Source organism: Saccopteryx leptura, unplaced genomic scaffold, assembly GCF_036850995.1.
Source record: "Saccopteryx leptura isolate mSacLep1 unplaced genomic scaffold, mSacLep1_pri_phased_curated manual_scaffold_48, whole genome shotgun sequence".
In the NCBI taxonomy this organism is placed as follows: Eukaryota; Metazoa; Chordata; class Mammalia; order Chiroptera; family Emballonuridae; genus Saccopteryx; species Saccopteryx leptura.
Window position 1 is genome coordinate 2,282 of NW_027095730.1, and position 19,844 is coordinate 22,125.

Consider the following 19,844-nt stretch of genomic DNA (forward strand, 5'->3'; position numbering starts at 1 on the left):
GACTTTGGATAGGCCTGGATTTAAACTCTACTAAATTCAGAGTGAATTTAACACTGGAGATTTGGGCAAATCTTACAAATTCTCTGAGCTCTTGAATACTAATGTGTAAGGTAAAGATACATGCATATATTTTTTGAAAGTGTTGAATTCAATTTATTTATTTGCATATGTATTTGTTTATATTTTAGGTAAGATGACGGAAGATAGTGAGGCTGACTCTCATATGCACTCTTACAAGGATCTACCTGGTAACCCCAATTTCTGAATACTGAGCTGGTTTTTAGCACCTCAGAATGATGTGCTCCAGCCAACCGAGCTTTCTCAGTGCCCAGGGCCAATGCTAGAACCAATTTAACTGCTGGCTGCAGAAAAGAAAGAAGGAGAGAACTGGGAAAGGGAGGGGTGGAGAAGCATATGGTTGCTTCTCTTATGTACTATGACTGTAATCACACCCAGGACATACAATGGGCAAACACTCTATCCACTGAGCCACAGTCTAGGGCAAAAATTCAATATAAAAAAACTGACATTTTCATGTTGTCCAATAAATACACCCCTGATACTAAAGACCATACCATGTTGGTGTTGTATACTAGGCCTTTCCTCAATAACTTACATATACTCTGCCCTAAATATATATTTTATGAATAACTAAAAGTTGGGAAATTAAACCTCATAATGGGAAGATCTAGAAACAAATTTTGAATTGACCATCTGTAGTCAGTGTAGAGGCTTACTATTATAGAGAAGTTCTGAGCCAATAGTTGACAAAAGAATATACAAGAGTATAAAGAAGAATGAATGATAATTTGATGGGAGGACATTATGTGTTTTTTGACAAAGTAGGGACTAACACTCCAGACTCCACCAAACTCACTCTTCTTTAACTTAGAACTCAGGAGAAAGGAGACTGAAGTAAAGATGTATAGCCTACAAGAAAGAAAAGGCCAAGTGTACCAAGAGGTCAGCGAGCCCCAGGACGATGACTACCTCTGTAAGTGACCCTCACAATGCATATTATCTGTTCATACAATAATTTCATCTGGTCATTTGGTCATTAGAGAATTCTGTTCCCCTATGCATCTGAACTACAGAATTGAGGCTCAATGATGTGAGTGCCTGCACTCTCTCTGAAGTTCTGTATGTCCAGGAACATGTACTATACCTTCCCTAATCCCTGTTGCTCTCACCCCCAGATAGTGAGAACTGTCAGAACTTCTTCATTGACAGTTGTGATATGCATGGGCCTCCTACATTTGTAAAAGACAGTGCAGTGGATAAGGAGCATCTGAACCACGCAGCCCTCACTCTGCCCCTGGGTTGAGAATCAGACCATCGGGCATTGCTGAAGCTGGTCTTGGAGTGTGGAATGAGGCATCTGCTCTGCCAGTGGGTCTGCACTTTGGCCCTTATAAGGGCCAGATCACAGAAGATGAAGAGGCAGGCAACAACAGATACTCCTGGCTTGTGAGAAGTATTTACCTCTTCCTGTCTTGTGACTTCCCACATCCCTGCCATGGCTTGGTGGGACCTGTCTTTCTACATACTAGGACATGGATGGAGACAATATGGTTAGCTCTGGGTACTGAGTAGGCTTTGCAGACCATGGAGCTCCTGTTGAGGATCACAGGTTAAGTGGGAGCAATGTGGTACAGACACAAAGGAATGCCTCCTTCCAGCCCTAAGTGGACAGGTCAACTCAGATGTAATGAGTAAAGAAAGTATCATGTGGTCACTAGTGGCAATGCATGCAAGCTGAAAGAGCTTTGTTGACAGTAGAGTAAAATAATTTTATTAACTCATCATCCAACAAAAGCCTTTATTTTTTCTTCCTGAAATGCAGATCACTAAAGGGAGAAACTGCCATGAGTATGTGGATGGGAAGGATGAATCCTGGGCCAACTGGATGAGGTAAGGCCAAGAATTTTCTGGGAGTCACGAAAACACTCATCCCTCTCAGGCCCATACAGCTTTCTTTCTCATCATGCCTCCCTCACTGGTATCCCTCAATCTTCTGTTTCTCTTTTTTCTCCATTCAGTACTCTTTTAAAGCAAGAAGTATATAGAGGAAAAAAGAAGATAAAAATATAGCTTATGTCCTCAAAATATAAATCTCTATGCTAGACAAAATTTAGGCACTGAAAAAAATTTTGAGGGCTTGGATTACACTTTAATTGATTTAATGAACATTATCTAAGCAAGCCCTAACTATAGTATATATTCCATGTTAGAGGAAGGTATTCATTATTAAAACAGATTATATAACCCATCTTCTTATGGAGGACGAATTGCAGACAGAGTAAAACAATTGATTTTAAAAATGTTTAACTCTAATTTTCCTATTTTTTGAGAAGTGCACAGTGCCAGGACACCTAAACCAAGGATAGCCTAAACCTGTGAGGGCAGCAAATTATCCCAGCCTCACTTCTAACTAGAACTTAGTTCTGAAGCCTGCAGAGCAATAATCATTTGCCACTTTCCTAGGGGCTCTTTTACCAAAGTCTACAGAATGTGAATAAGCTATTATTGTTCTGAATGATTTTGCTAAGATAAAGAGACCTCCAAGTTCTGATCAGTTGGCTCAGCGGTAGAGCATCAGCCTGATCATGGAAGTCCAGGGTTTGATTCCCAGCCAGGGCCCAAGGAAGTGCTCATCTGCTTCTCTACCCTTCCTCTTCTCCTTCATCTCTATCTTTCTCTTCCCTTCCTGCAGCCAAGGCTATATTATATTGGAGCAATGTTGGGCTGAGCACTGAGGATGGCTCAATGGCCTCTGCCTCAGGTGCTAGAATGGCTTCAGTTGCAGCTGCACAATGCTGAGATAGGCTGAGTATCTCCCCCTGGTGGACATTCCAGGTAGATCCTCATTGGGTGCATGCAGGAATTTGTCTGCCTCCCCATTTCTCACTTTGGTGGGGCAGGGGGACCTCCAGGTGTTTTTGGAAACCTGGGTGAGGCATCAAGCACTACCTAAATAAAATGTGAGAAGAAATGAGAAAGGCCTCTCAAAAAAAATGAACTTAGACTGAGTATTGAATGATGTGAACTAATCTAGACACAGAGTCTTACATCAAGTATCAAGTTCTGTGATATAAACAGGACCTAAGTTAGTTTAGAGAAGTTAGAGGTCACTGGGTTTTATGGCCAATCAGGGTGGAGGTTACATCTAAAATTGGCTTTGGAAAATGGTATTAGGCAGGATGAGCACCGTAAGCAGGACCTGAAGATAGAAAGTAGTATTGCATTGTGACAGGCTCAGACATTGAACAGAAGGTTCTCTGGGAGCACTGTGAGAGTGGGTGACATCAGAGCCCGAGTGTCAGGTTCAGAGCTGGACATGGATCTGAGAGGTAGTAGAAACTCATCATCTGTGGGTTTCTTTTCTCTCACCTGCCTCAATCTTAGGTATGTGAACTGTGCCCGGGATGATGAAGAGCAGACCCTGGTGGCCTTTCAGTATCACAGGCAGATTTTCTATCGAACCTGCCAGCTCATCAAGACAGACTGTGAGCTGCTAGTCTGGTATGGTGACAAGTATGGCCAGAAGCTGGGCATCAACTATGGAAGCAAGCAGAAGAGAGAGCTCTCAGCAGCTAGAGGTGGGCACAACCATTCTTCAAAATGGAAAGAAAAAAGAGAACTCGCCTTAGAAATGTTCATGATATACTCTAAAGTCAGTAAGATTTTGAATCAGATGGTTCAGAAATTAAGGATTCCTTTCATACGCCTTTGATACTTAGGAGAAATTTTAAAATTTATTTAGTTTTTTAAATTTTTTTCTTCTTTTTATTTTAATTAATTGTGTTTACATAGATTCTAGGGTGACCTCGAATGCATCTCCCCTTTCCCCATTCCCCTCAACATCTCCTTCCCCCCCTCCCTACAGTACCCTCCCCTCTTTTCTTCAGGTTTATTCCATCCTATCATCCCCTTTCCCTCTGTCCTCTTTTTCTCTGGTCCCTTTGATCTCTCCTCTGTCTCAATTCTGTTCCTCAGTTCTCATTATTCTTTGGATTCCTCAAATGAGTGATGTCATATGATATTTTTCTTTCTCTGCCTGGCTTATTTCACTCAACAAAATAGTTTCCAGGTCCCTCCATATTGTTGCAAAAGGTAATATTTCCTTCTTTTTCATAGCCCCATAGTATTCCATTGTATATATGTACCACTGCTTTTTAATCCACTCGTACACTGATGGACACTTGGGCTGTTTCCAGATCTTTGATATTCTGAACAATGCTGCCATAAACGTGGGGGTGCATTTTTTTTTTCAGTCGGTGATATGGTGTCCTTGGGATATATTCTTATAAGTGGGATGGCTAGGTCAAAGGGCAGTTCCATTTCTAATTTTTTAAGGAATCTCCATACTGTTTTTTTCCACAGTGGTTGCACCAGTCTGCATTCCCACCAGCAGTGCAGGAGGGTACCCCTTTCTCCATATCTTTGCCAGCACATATCATGTGTTGTTTTTGTTTTGTTTTTAATTTTATTTATTCATTTTAGAGAGGAGAGGGAGAGACAGAGAGAGAGAGAGAAGAGAGACAGAGAGAGAGAAGGGGGGAGGAGCTGGAAGCATCAACTCCCATATGTGCCTTGACCAGGCAAGCCCAGGGTTTCGAACCGGCGACCTCAGCATTTCCAGGTTGACACTTTATCCACTCCACCACCACAGGTCAGGCTATCGTGTGTTGTTTTGTTAATGAGCGCCATTCTGACTGCTGTGAAGTGGTATCTCATTGTGGTTTTAATTTGCATTTCTTTAATGATTAGTGATGTTGAACATTTCTTTTATTTGTCTATTGGCCATCTGTATGTCCTCTTTGGAAAAGTGTATATTTATTTCTTGTGCCCATTTTTTGATTGGATAATGTTTGTCTTTCTGGTGTTGAGTTTTACAAGTTGTTTATAAATTTTGGTTATTAATCCCTTATCAGATGTATTGTTGAATATGTTCTCCCATTGTGTGGTTTGTCTTTTTATTCTGTTCATATTGTCTTTAGCTGTGCAAAAGCATTTTAGTTTGATATAGTCCTATTTGTTCATCCTGTCTTTTAATTTATTTGCCTGTGGAGATAAATCAGCAAAGATATTGCTACGATAAATGTTGGTGAGCTTACTGCCTAAGTTTTCTTCTAGGATACTTATGGTTTCACAATTTACATTTAAGTCCTTTATTCATTTTGAGTTTATTTTTGTGAATGGTGTAAGTTGGTGGTCTAGTTTCATTTTTTTAGAGGTAGCTGTCCAGTTTTCCCAATACCATTTGTTAAAGAGACTGTCTTTACTCCACTGTATGCTCTTACCTCCTTTGTCAAATATCAATTGTCCATAAAAATATGGGTTTATTTTTGAGTTCTCTGTTCACTTCCATTGATCTATATGGCTGTTCTTATGCCACTATCAAGCTGTTTTGGGTACAATGGCCTTGTAGTATAACTTGATATCAAAAAGTGTGATGCCTCCCACTTTATTCTTCTTTTTCAAGATTGCTGAGGCTATTTGTGTTCTTTTCTGGTTCCATATAAATTTTTGGAATATGTGTTCTATATCTTTAAAGTATGTCAATGGTATTTTAATTGGTATTGCATTGAATTTATAAATTGCTTTGGGTAATATAGACATTTTAATGATGTTTATTTTTCCTAACCATGAGCACAGTATATGCTTCCACTTGTTTGTGTCTTTCTTGATTTCTTTTATCAATGTTTTATAATTTTCCGAGTACAAGTATTTAACCTCCTTGGTTAAATTTACTCCTAGGTACTTTAGTTTTTTGGTTATGATAGTGAAGGGGATTGTTTCCTTACTTTCTCTTTATGACAGTTTATTGTTCATGTATAAAAATGCCTCTGATTTCTGAGTATTAATTTTATATCCTGCCACCTTGCTGAATTCATTTATTATGTCCAGTCGTTTTTTGACTGAGACTTTAGGGTTTTCTATATACAGTATTATATCATCTGCCAATAATGATAGTGTTACTTCTTTTCCAATTTGGATGCCTTTTATTTCTTCTTCTTGTCTGATTGCTGTAGCTAGGACTTCCAGCACTATGTTGAATAAGAGTGGTGAAAGGGGGCAAAGCTGCCTTGTTCCTGTTTTAGGGGAATTGCTTTTAATTTTTGTCCATTAATTATAATGTTGGCTGTGGGTTCGTCAGAAATGGCCTTTATCATATTGAGGTATGTTTCCTGTATTCCCACTTTGCTAAGAGTTTTGATCATAAATGGGTGCTGGATTTTATCAAATGCTTTTTCTGCATTGATTGAAATTATCATGTGGTTTTTCTCCTTTTTTTTTAATATGGTGAATCACATTAATTGATTTAAGAATGTTGTACCATCCTTGCCTCCCCAGAATAAATCCCACTTGATCATGATGTATGATTTTTTTCAGTATTGCTGGATCTGGTATGCTAATATTTTGTTGAGAATTTTAGCGTCTAAATTCATCAGGGTTATTGGCGTATAATTTTCTTTCTTTGTATTGTCTTTGCCTGGTTTTGGAATCAGAATTATGCTCACCTCATAAAAAAAACTTAGAAGTGTTTCTTCCTTTTGAATTTTTTGAAATAGCTTGAGAAGGATAGGAGTTAGTTTTTCTTTGAATATTTGGTATAATTCACCAGTGAAGCCATCGGGCCCAGGAGTTTTGTTTTTTTGGAGCTGTTTGATAACTATTTTGATCTCTTTTGTTGTAATCAGTGTTTTTAGGTTTTCTGATTCTTCTAGAATGATTTTTGGAAGATTATATGTTTCAAGGAATTTGTCCATTTTACCTAGGTGGTTTAATATTTTGGCATACAGTTCTTCAGTGTTTCCTTACAATATTTTATATTTCTGTTGTGTCAGTTGTTATTTCTCCACTCTCATTTCTAATTTTATTTATTTGAGTTTTCTCTCTTCCTTTCTTGGTGAGTCTTGTTAAAGGTTCATTGATCTTGTTTATCCTTTCAAAGAACCAGCTATTAGTTTCATTGATCCTCTATATTGTTTCTGTAGCTTCTATGTCATTTATTTCTGCTCTGATCTTTATTATTTTCTTCCTTTTACTACCTCTGGGCCTTACTTGCTGTTCTTTTTCTAGTTCTTTTAGATGAAGGGTAAGGTTGTTTATTTGAGCTTTTGCAAGCTTCTTAAGGAATGTCTGTAGTGCTGTGAACTTCCCTTTCAGGACTGCTTTTGCTGTGTCCCATAAATTTTGAGTTGTTTTTTGCTCATTATCATTTGTTTCTAGGAATTTTTTTATTTCTTCTTTGATTTCATTGTTAACCCATTCATTACCTAATAACATGCTATTTAGTTTCCATGTGTTTGAGTATTTTTTAGTTTTTCTGTTGTGGTTGATTTCTAGTTTTATGCCATTGTGATCAGAGAAAATGCTTGATATGATTTCAATCTTCTTAAATTTGTTGAGACTGCTTTTGTGTCCTAACATATGGTCTATCTTAGAGAATGTACCATGAGCACTTGAAAAGAATGTATATTCTGCTGCATTATGGTGAAAGGTTCTAAAGATATCTATTAAATCAAGTTGATCTAGTGTGTCCTTTAAGTCTGCTGTTTCTTTGTTAATTTTCTTTCTTGAGTATCTATCTAGTGATGGTAGTGGGTTATTGAAATCTCCTACTATTTTAGCATTGCTGTTGATCTCGCCCTTTATATCCATGAAAGTCTGCTTTATATACTTAGGTGCTTCTATGTTAGATGCATAGATATTTATGATGGTTATATCTTTCTGTTTGATTGCTCCCTTTATCATTATGTAGTGAATTTCTTCATCTCTTACTATAGTCTTTGTTTTAAAGTCCATTTTGTCAAATATTAGTATTGCTAACCCATTTTTATTTCATTTCCATTTCCATGAAATATATATATTTTTTATCCTTTTACCTTCAGTCTATGTGAATCTTTTGTTTTAAGGTGTGTCTCTTATAGACAGCATATGTACGGGTCCATGCAGCTATCCTATGTCTTTTGATTGAATCATTTAAGGTTATTATTGCTATGTAGTTGTTTATTGCCATTTTATTGTTTAAAGCTGTATTCCCCTTTTGCTATATTCTTTTCCCAATTTGATCTGTTTACAACAGACCCCTTAACATTTCCTGCAGGACTGGTTTGGTTGTAATGAATTCCTTGAGGTTTTTTTTTGTTTGTTTGTTTGTTTTCTTTTTTGGTCTGGAAAGCTTTTTATTTCTTCTTCAATTTTAAATGATAGTCTTGTTGGATAAAGTAGTCTTGGTTGTAGTCTCTTGTTCTGCATTACTTTGAATATTTCTTGCCATTCCCTTCTGGCCTCAAATATTTCTGTTGAGAAGTTGGATGTCATTCTTATGGGGGTTCCTTTGTAGGTTATAGTCTTTTTTTCTCTAGCAGCTTTTAATATTTTCTCTTTATCGCTTAGCTTTGATATTTTAATTATGATGTGTCTTGGTGTAGGTCTTTTTGGGTTTTTCTTTAATGGAGTTCTCTGCTTCTTGAACTTGTGAAATTTTTTCTTGCATCAATTTAGGGAGATTTTCAGCTATGACTTTGTTGAATACAGTTTCTATCCCATGTCCTTTTCTTCTTTATGAACCCCTATAATGCAGATATTATTTCTCTTCATGTATCACAGAGCTCTCTTAGAGTTACCTCAGACATTTTGAGTCTCTTTTTTCTGCTCTGCTTCCATGCCTTTACTTATCATGTTTTCTAACTTGCTGATTTGATCCTCAGCTTCATCCATTCTGCTTTTAATTCCTTTTATTGTGGTCTTTATTTCTGATAATGTATTTGTCACCTCTGACTGATTTTTAAAAAATATTTCAATGTCCTTTTTTATACTTGCTATCTCTTTCTTTAGGTGTTTGTAATGACCATCTATTGTTGTTCTAAGATTCCTAGCATCCTAACAATCACTATTCTAAACTATGTATCCAGCAGTTTGGTTATTTCTATATCACACAGTGTCTTTTCTGGAGATTTCTTTTGTGGTTTTATTTGGATTGCACTTTTCTGTCTTCTCATTATGTCTGTGTGTTTGGGTGTGTTGTTTGTAGGGCTGTTTGAGTCTAGGTTTGGTGTTGTCTGCCTCCAACTTTTATTTGTGTTATTCCTAGGTCTTCTTGGGTTGTTATCAGCTGTCATTTGTAATCCACTGTCATGTTTGGCTTTTCTAGTCGAGTCATTTTGAAGTCTTGATTTGTTTGTTTTCTTCTGAGTTATCTCAGTGGTAGTCTTGTTTACTGATCTCAGCAGGGGGATTATTTGAAACTGTATCCAGGAATGTGGTGGATGTAACCTGAGACTCTGAAGGCCTGATCTGCCAGTTACTCTCTCTGGGGTCAGGGTGTTTCCTCAGGTTCAGTAGGGGAGGTGTATCTCAGATCTCCATGGAGATCTGGGTTACTGCCCCTCCTCCCTACTTCTTGTTTTCAGCTTTGTCTTCTTGCGTTGATTGGAGCTGGAGAGATATCTTGAGATGGGTGACCCAGAACCACTTGTTTTGTGTTATGTGGAAGGATAAACCCCTCCCCCAGCTACGGCCTACTCCAGCATTGGATGAGTCAGCTTCTCAGGTCCTCCCATGCATTCCTCTGCCAGTCACTGTCTGTCACTCTTTCCCCTTTCCTTTTGGAAGATAAGCCAACCCTTTCAACACACCTCATCCCCAGGTCCAAGTCAAGTGGCTGTGAGCAATATTTACTACTCTTTTCCTTGGAATGAGAACCTTTCTGTGCTCTCAGCCCCACAATCCCTTTGTTCCTTTTAGAAAGGGAGACTCACCTCTCCCCAGCTTTTCCTACCAGGCTCAGTGTGGCTTACCCTATGCTCCTTAGTTTTTATTTTTAGAGCTGTTCTTATCGTCCAGATTTGGTTTTTCACACTGATGTTATATTAATTTGTAATCCAGTTTGGTGGTGTGAGCTGGGAGTCTTTGCATTTGCCTACTTTGCTGCCATCTTCAGGTTTTTCTAGGACAAATATTCCTTGACAAGCCAAACATTTCCTAAGCCATTTTGATTCTATTTGTTCACTGCTCCTGCCATTTTTCAGGCACAAGGTGAAATAAAAAACTGCCATTAACCAATAAGCAAGGAACATGATAGCCTTTTAACACCGCACTAAGCTTAATTTTCTATGATAATGGAACAAATTTAAAAATTTTAATTCTTTTAAGTGAGAGGAAGGGAGATAGATTCCTTAATGTGGCCCAACCAGGATTCACCCAGCAACCCCAGTCTGAGGTCCCTGCTCAGACTACTGAGTTATCCTCAGTGCCTGCGGTCAACACTTGAACCGACTGAATTATCAAGCTGATGATCAAACCAATCAAGCCATTCACTGTGGGAAGGGAAGAAAGAGAGAAGGGGGAGATGGAGGAAAAAAGGAGCAGATAGTCGCTTTTTGTGTGTGCCCTGACCAGAGTTCAAACCTGGGATGTCCACATGCCGGGCCAATACTCTATCTACTGGGAAAACTAGCATGGGCCTGTTTTCTGAGGGCCACCTCTGTCTAGCATATAGGGTAAGAGCAGAGGTCCAATCGATGCCTAGAAGCCTGGAATGCAGTGCTGTGATCTGAGCTGAGATACTGGAACCTTTCCTGAGTGAGGTGGGATGATGGTGCTGTTCTGGTCTATAAGGTGGCTTATTCTTTAAGTTTTGCTTTGTTAATTTTTAAAGAATACAGTTCAGTGGGAATCATCTCAGTGATTACTTTATCTCCAAGTGAGAGAGGATTATGGATTAGCTGGAGAGGGATGGAAGTCAGGCATGTAAGAAGTATGATTGGGGGACCTGGCTGGTTAGCTCAGTTGGTTAGAGCTCCAACCTGTAATTCCAAGGTTGATCCCAGGTCAGAGCACATACAAGGAATGACCAATGACTGCATGTCTAGGTAGAACAATGAATAAATGCCTGTCTTTCTCTTTTTTTGTCTTTTTTTTCTTCTTCTCCTCTTCCTCTTATTCTTCTTCTTCCTCCTCCTCTTTTTGTCCTCAAAAAGCAATCAATTTTTAAAAAGTATGGCTAGGAAAATATTTTGAAAAATAATTTTCATTGTATATAAAATGGGCTGACACTGAATAAAATCAAGTATGAATATTTGATGTGAAGCTTGAGGAAAAACATATTGTCAGTTTATCATCTGTTGGAAACTATGATGGAAGCAATTTCTAGTTGGGGTCAGTGGTGTCTATAAAGAACTGTGCTAAAAAAGCTACATGTATATAGGAAATGTCAGCACTGGTCCACCCATAGAAGGAGTGAAACAGCCCCTGATGCTATTGGACAGTCCCTCATCTGGAAATGCATAGAAAGGACACTTGATATTGGCTTTTTGAATTTCTAAAGAAGATATAGTACATAAACATGAAAAGAGAAAACAGACTGTAAAAAAACACTTTGTGGGAGACAGAGATTACATTGTCAACTTCATAATAATGACTCGTGGGACAGGTCTAAAAAAAACATATAACCCAGGCTGCCTTATAAACATCTGTCCTGACCAAAATTTTCTCTTTCTGCAGAACCACAGCCAGAGATACACCCATGTTCTTCCTTCTCTCTGGCCTTCTACAGTCAGAAATTCCTCAGTCAATATGTGGGATGCAATCACCCCTCTGATATTCTCCCAGGAACATCTACAAGAAAACACCTCCAATCAAAGGATCCCTACCCAGAGGATGAAAATCAGCAGCAGCAACATACTGATACACACGAGGATGGCAAAGCTGAAGGTCAAAAGGTCAAAGAGAATTACAAACATCTGATTAAAAGAAACAGGCCGAGGAGGATTTCAAGGGTCTTTTTCAAAACTCCCAAAGGACACATGGGAAGCTCTAGTGAGCAAGAGAGAATGATACAGAAAGCACTGAGCAGAGGCCAGAATGGGAATTCAGTGGACACAGAAAAACTCTCTATGAGAGTAGTAATGTCAACAAATGAAACTATCAAGCATGGAGATTGTCAGCAAGGCTTTGATAATGGGTCACATTTCCTCAAAAACCAGAGAACACACACAGGGGAGAAGAGCTACGTTTGCAGGGAGTGTGAGCAAGGCTTTACAAAAGAGTCAAAACCCAGAGAACACACACAGGGGAGAAGAACTATGTTTGCAGGGAGTGTGAGCAAGGCTTTACACAAAAATCACATCTCATCACACACCAGAGAACACACTCAGGGGAGAAGCCCTATGTTTGCAGGGAGTGAGAGCAAGGTTTTTTACAGAAGTCAACTCTCCTCAGACAACAGAGGACACACTCAAGGGAGAAGCCCTTTGTTTGCAAGGTGAGTGAGTGAATCATTAGCAATAAATTGTGTCTCCACATTCATAGCTCTTACACAGGTCATACCCCAGCTCTGAGGGGACTTCATAGGAAGTTTACTGACCCCTTACCCTCATTAGATTGTAATTAGTATAGAAGTAACTAGTTAAACAACTTCTTCACTTTCATGACAAAAGATGAGCTGGACAAATAGTTCCTCAAGTGATATGGAAATGTCAACAACCATATTCTCATGGTCTCTTGCCTCCTGTTCTAATAAATCTTATCTTCATAAAACTATGATGCCCATATACCTCATTCTTTCCCTCCCCATCACTGTAAGCAAAGAGTTCCCAGAGGGCCATGGAGAACTCACACTGTCAAGCACAGAAACTCAACCCCTAAAAAACATAGAAATCTGAAGTCAATTTACATAGGTTACTTCTCAGGGAGAGGGATTTGAGACAGACTCACCAGGGAAAGTGCTTTTCTTCACTCCAGGGAAGTGGAGGCTTCTCTCCTAGTAGGCTCACCACCCTCCTCTCTTGGGTTTTCTTGGCTCCTGTCCTGGTTTTCTCTGAGCTCTGTAGTCTCTGGTGAAAACCAGAAAGAAATATGTGCATGTCCATGTCTGTGTCCCTGGCTCAGGCTGGGCAGCTAGTCTCCCTCACTCTCTCCTCACTGTTTCTTCAGAGTGAGAATCTTATGGCATACACCACATGGACTCTAGATCATTCCATAGTGGGTTTCAATCTCGGCTCTGCCTTCACCAGCTTTGCGACCTAAGGCAAGATTCTCAACTTCTCTGTGCCTGTTTTTTAATCTATAAAATGGGAACGGTGCCTAAACAAGCAGTGGTGCAGTGCATAGAGCATTGGAATGGGATGGAAATGACCCAGGTCTAAAACACCAAGGTTGCTGGCATGAGCACAGGCTCACCAGCTTGAGTGCAGGGTTGCATACCTGAGCATGGAATCATAGACATGACATTATGGTCACTGTCTTGAAGTTCAGTGTTGCTGTCATGAGCAAAAAGTCACTTGTTCTGCTTTAGTCTCCTGTTCAAGGCACATAAGAGAGCAATCAATGAACAACTAAGGTGCTCTAACAAAGAATTAATGCTTCTTATCTCATTTTCTTTCTGTTTGTCACTATCTGTCCCTTTCTCCATCTCTCTAAAATAAAAATTGCTTTTCTGTCTCCACACTCTAACATAGATAAAATAAATAAATAAAATGACTAAACTCTCCAGATCAAGGATATATGAAAGTTGATGCTTTCTGCTCTTCCCCCTTCTCTCTCTCTCTCTCTCTCTCTCTCTCTCTCTCTCTCCACTCTCTACAATAAATGTTAAAAATAAATAAATAAAATAGAAATTGCTACACGATCAGTCTGCAGGATTGGAGATCTTCCTTCCAAACATTTGGAGTCATTTTGGTTCAGATAAACTTAAAAACTTTCAGTTTTTATGTTTCATATTTCAACAAGACCAAGTACCTAACCTTGTAAAAATAAGCTCTGACTGATATATGATTAGAAAATGGCAAATTCAGACTACTATATTATGGCACTCACATCTGTTAGAATGGCTAAAGTTTAAATATGACAGTACCAATGTTCTCATGCATTCATTAATTCTTAGATGTCCCCTGACTAAGGATTCAGCCTATAACTTTGGTGTATCAGAATGATGCTCTAACTAACTAAGCTTCCTGGCCAGGGCATAACCATGGATTCCATCCAACTCATTTAAAGATAGAAAACACCTCTTTCAGAATCAACAGATTACCACAAAAAAATAAAATAAAAACCAGTAGAGAGAAAAACTACTTAACATAAGCAGGTAAGTGCATCAACTGAGGAAGGAGGGGCAGGACCCCTTTTCACTGAGGAAAAAAAAACAAAAAATGCAAGAGAAGGGAGCCTGCATGGGTAACTGAGTCAGACAGTTCTAGATTAACTACTTTCTATAGTTCTCTGAAAAGGTGCCTGGGACCACTTGCTACACAGAGCAAGGAAGATAAAAGTTATCTGAAAACCCCTTTTTTTCTTCTCAAAAGCATTTAAGAAACCATGTTTACATACCTTAATTAAAAATTTCAACACTTATCTTCTGATTACACCTGAATTTACCCTCCCATCCTGGAGTCATGAGAGTGACATGTCCCTCTAGACAAAGGGGTCACAAACTCCTTGCATGAATATTTGTATTCTGTAAAAGGTATATAAGATGTAAGAAATCTAACTTTAAAGAGCACACATTTGGTTTCCTCTTTGGGGATCATGCTGCTCCACAAGCTAAATAAATTCTATTTCCTTCATCAAGTTGTCTGGGTGGATTTTCTTGCCTTGATTCCTGCAATACAACCACTGACAGATAATGCACTGTACCCACCCCTGTATCTCCTTACTGCCACCAAGGTGTTATTCCAAAAATGCACTCGACCTAACAGCAGTGACACAGACTGAGGACATATTTAAAAGGGACCATATTGCACTATAAAGCAAGTGACAACAAACTTTAAAGATTTGAAATTATATAACCTATTTCCACTTATAAAATACAATTTTAAATAACCTGTAACATACATGGTAATTAGAATTCTAAAATAATTTTATCTACTGAAAGAATAATTTAAAAAAAAACCTGTGGTGCCCTGAACAGATGGCTCAGTGCATGGAGTGTCCCCCTCATATGCCAAGGTTTGGGGTTTTGTCACAGGTCTCAGCACCTAAGAGAAGTGACCAAGAAATAATTTTATGTTTCTCTCTCTTTCTCAAATCAATGTAAAAAATTAAAAATTTAATGGAAAAATCTGTGATAGAGCTGCAACATGCCTAGTGCATTTCCCTCAACAGAAAGGCAGAAAACAAGAGAAACTAAAAAATGCAGATATCTCTTCAGACTATATTTCTATTTTCACCTAGAAAAGACTACTTTTTTTTTACCATCAACAATCTAATTCTGCACCTCATAGTGTTTTCTTCCCGTTTCTGCCTCACATAGTGCCTCTCCAACACTGGAACCATTTTTCTCTCACTTTCCCAAAACACATGATCTGAAGATCCTGTAGTGAAGACAGGTGAGCAAGAGGGGGCATCCCCACTTTTTGTCACTGTCCCAAGAGAAGAAAATCTCTATGCGGGGAGTCTTCCCTGATAGAGGTCATCACCACCTGTCAGGGAGCTCCAAGAGAGAGAGAGTGGAGAAGTTTGGCTAGGCACCTAGTCTTTCTGAGCAGTCTACTGAGACTGAAGTCCAACTCCTCAAAAGCTGAGGCATGTCAGAGAAAACCATCTCACCAGAGCAAATTTTTGTGGAAAATATAAGCCAACTGGGGAAGGGGAAGGAAGAAAATTTCTTACCTTCTTGTCTGGCAAGTGCCGGGGTCCAGCCCCGGGGGGGATCCAGGGGTCCCACAGGAAGAGACGGCGTCGGAGAAATCGAGTGAGAGAGCCGAATTCTTTTCTTTCTCTTTATTCTCTAGTTAGCATTTACTGCCAGGCATCTCTGTCAATGGCTGGTCTAACTTTATTTTTTATGCACACACACTAAGTTACAATCACATGGTATTTTGAATATATCATTGTTTTAGTTTCACTATGGTTACATATTTCCAGATAACAGTTAATTCATATCTATAAGCTACAAGTCAGGTGGTAAGTTATTCAAAGTACAGTTATACAATAACTTGAATAGTAATAATAATATTGGTACAAACTTCTAAAAATTAGTACTAATTAATAACTCTATTTTACTGTTGTTGTGAGTCAAGGGTGCAGAGAGAGATAGCAGACAAAATTATCAAGGACTAGCAAAGGACCACCGCTTACTCAGGCAAATAGCCTTGAGTTCATGTAGTGTCCTAATTCTTTTTTCATAAGACTACAAAAGGTTTGCTATTTAAGAAACTAACATAGCATTAAGAGTAACTTTTACTTAAAGATACATAGAGTGCACCTGCAAGATAGCTAGTAGCAACATAATATCAGAAGGTATTAATTGCTATTGCTGCTATAAATCCCACCACATTCCTCTCCTATTCTTGGAAAATACAAAAATCTCATGAGAATGTTTTACTGAGAAAAGCCCAGCAACTGCCTTCAGTGACAAAACAAGTCTTTTAACAAAACATTCTTTACTTGCCAGCTGCACTCCTGTCCAAGGCCACGCAACAGGCCACTTCCACTACACCTTACCTAAGATTCTAATGTCTAGTTAAACTTGATTCATTTACTATATTCATACACTAGTTAAGTTCTAACTTTATTCTTTCTAACATGATTAATAAGAAGAAATTCTCCTACAAACTTAACCCTTTATGAGGGATATCATGGCCAGCCTCTTATGTTTATGAGCCCAGTTCAAGGGGCTTACAGGCTTTTCTGTGGAACTTACACCTTCTGTCTCATTTCCAAAGAAATTACTACAAATCTACAGGGAAAGCACGGTACTATTATCCCTGTGCCATAAATAATAGCACACACCCAGAAAAAGGGGGGAATATAAGGCCAGATTAATTCAAAAGATTAAAGGGGGAAGTATCGTTGTGCCTTTCCTTTGTGGTGACTTTGTCAACCCACAGCCGTTGGTCTTCACTGCGGTGACTCTATCAACCAGTAGCCATCGATCTTCTTTTGCTGTGACTTTGTCAACCAGCAGTTGTGGATCTTCTCCTGCTGTGACCTAGTTAGCTAGCATTAGTGGATCGGCTCCCGACAGGCAAGGGTTTGGAACATGGTCAGATTGCCGGCCAATCAACCTACAATTACATGTCCAAACAGAATCATAGAGTAAGCCTGGGATGAGCTGCTGCTGCCCATTGCTTCTCTGAGAGCCCCCTCCCCTCCCTTCGCAAAAACCTGTTTCTTATCCACCACTGCCATCTCTTCTCCCATGCTGGCCAGGGGCCCCTCCCTTTACTGTGTTCTTAAGTCCCTCCTCTGTCAGGCCTTTCTCAGCCTGGCATTGGCTCTTACACTGGTTTTCAGGATGTCCAACCCCAATTTTCTTGCAGGAAGTTCTGGCCCTGTCCTGCCTTTGGCTCCAGCATTTCCTGCAGGATCTGGGTGCCGTGATCCACATGAGCCCTCCTCCTTTTATTCTCAATCCCCTAAACCCCTATCCAGAACCTGTTAAGATGGCATTTAAAGTTTTTAACAGTCCCAACTAGTGGAAACAGGCCAAGGCTGTTCGCCAGGCCCGCATGCAGCAGAAGGTAATGCTCCAAACCCCGACTTTGTGGCGATTCTGAGACCAGAAGAGCCACCAGCAGCTTACATTAATTGTGGCAAGCAGGACCATTGGTCCCTGCCTATGGCTGCCCACTGAGCCCTGCCCTGACTGCAAGCAGCCCGGTCACTGGTGGAGTGATTGCCCCTTTGGGCAACAGGTTTTTCCTCAGCACCTCTACATGGAGGACAAGCCGCCCAAATGGGAAGGCCAATTCAGCCAGGTGGGTGCATCGCTCAAACTCCTAGGACATGGCGATATGCTGCAACAAGTGGGTAAGTCCATCTCATTTCTTGTGGACATGGGGGCTACCTTCTCTGTTTTGCCATCACACTCTGGACCTCTAGTTCCCTCACAGGTCTCGGTTATTGGAATGAATGGGACCCTCTTCCTTTCCCCTTTTATGCCACTCCTGACATGCAGTTTTGCCTCAAGGTTGCCTCGTTACAGGACCACTGGCAGTTGGAAACACTGGACTCCATACAGCTCCAGCTCACCAAAAGTTTGAACCCTACAAATCCCCCTATTACTCCTCTTTTTTAAATCCTTACAGGATCGCATTTGCAAAGACACCCCTCCAAACCACCTCTTTCTGATCTCCCCCTCCCCATGACACCCCTATTCAGCAGGAAGTAGCCAGATGAATAAATGGTGCCCTTTTTACTATTTAACACAAAAGGTCAGAATGTAAGGTTGGTGGATAATGGGGGATGTTCACTTGGGGAACTCAGACCCGCAAACTTTGGCTGGGACCACCCACAGCCAAGTGCACCAAGAGAGGCTTCGCAGGAACTCTTTGGAAAAAAGCGACTGTCTGCCAGCCAGTGAAATTTCACCACGTCATATTAGCTCAACTTCCCTAGAGGGACCCCTTTAAATATCTCCCATGCGGTTTAATCCCTGCAACTTCCCTGGCCTCCATCTTACCTTGGGGCCAGGGAACCTTCCTGGGTGGGATGCATGCTCTGTACTCAATAAAACCTTTTGATATTCCACACTTTGTGGCTCCGAGCCCTCTTCCTTCCTTCTCGGTGGGGAAAAATACCTTACAATTACCCCTCTTGGAAAATGGGGAGCCAGCAAATGGGCTATGGTCTGCACATAGGACTTCCTGATCAGAGAAAGTGCAGAGAATGGGGGTGCTGCTGCTCACACTGGTTGGGCTGCTCTACTCAAAGAAAGCACAAAGCTAGCAAAACCTTGCAGTCCAGTGTGGAGTGAGGGGGGCAATGCTGTGTATGTGCACAGGGCTGCCAAGCACTGAGTAGGTGAAGAATGAACAAATTAAGGCAGTGTGTGCACCCAGCTATCCCACCAGTACAAAGGGTGGATCTAATGGGGGGTGAGATACAATAAAGCAATCAGGTAACCCAGCGCACACTGTGTTCTGACAACAGATAATTAAAACAGGACATGCAGAGCACACACCACACAGACCCTTTTACACCAGGCATCCCAGTCCAGATTAAAAGGCAAGGAGGCTCACACACCCCAGGCAGCCTATTTAGAACCCACTCCTTCAAGCCAGGTGACACGAGAGGCACTGCATGCACCTCCCCCCAACTACAACCAGTGGGCTGAAACTGTTCAACACACAATGTAAAAAGACAACATGTTCAAGACTGGACGAGGTGACTATTTCATTCTATACAAAGGAACAAAAACTGACAGTCAAAGAAAATGGAAAGACAGAAGAATATACCCCAAATGAAGGAACAAGAAAAAAACTCCCAAGAAATATTCTAATAAAATAGAGATGGGCAATTGAACAGATAAAGAATTCAAAGCAAACAGTCATAATGATGTTCAATAAACTTGAGAGTAGAATAGAGGAACTCAAGAGAGCGCTTGAACAACAATAAAATGTAATAAGCTCATCCAGCTTCAGTGCCGGGTCATAAATATGACCCCATGATTGCTGCTTGAGCCCAAAAGTCGCTGGCTTAAAGCCCAAGTCGTTGGCTTGAGCAAAGGGGTCACTGAATTGGCTGGAGTCCATAGCCTGGCCAGTCCCTGCATCCCTAGGGCTGGCCCCAAGTGTTGCCTCTTTTTTTTTTTAAAGACTTTATTTATTCCATTTTTAGAGAGGAGAGAGATAGATAGAGAGAGAGGAGGACCAGGAAGCATCAACTCCCATATGTGCCTTGACCAGGCGAGCCCAGGTTTTCGAACCGGCAACCTCAGCATTCCAGGTTGATGCTTCTATCCCCTTGCGCCACCACAGGTCAGGCCCAAGTGTCGCCTCTTAAGACACCCTATCGCAAGAGCACACGCAGGCGTGCAAGTGAGCACCTGTGGGCCCAGCAGTCCGCCTCAGCGCTGTCTCCCGCACAGGCACATCGGGGCTGATCATGCGGGC

General features: G+C 40.4%; 1 pseudogene; it reads left to right on the forward strand.

The window, feature by feature from the left end:
- The first annotated feature begins 921 nt into the window (after positions 1-921).
- On the forward strand, positions 922-19,834 carry LOC136387024 (histone-lysine N-methyltransferase PRDM9-like; annotated as a pseudogene).
- The last annotated feature ends 10 nt before the right edge of the window (positions 19,835-19,844 follow it).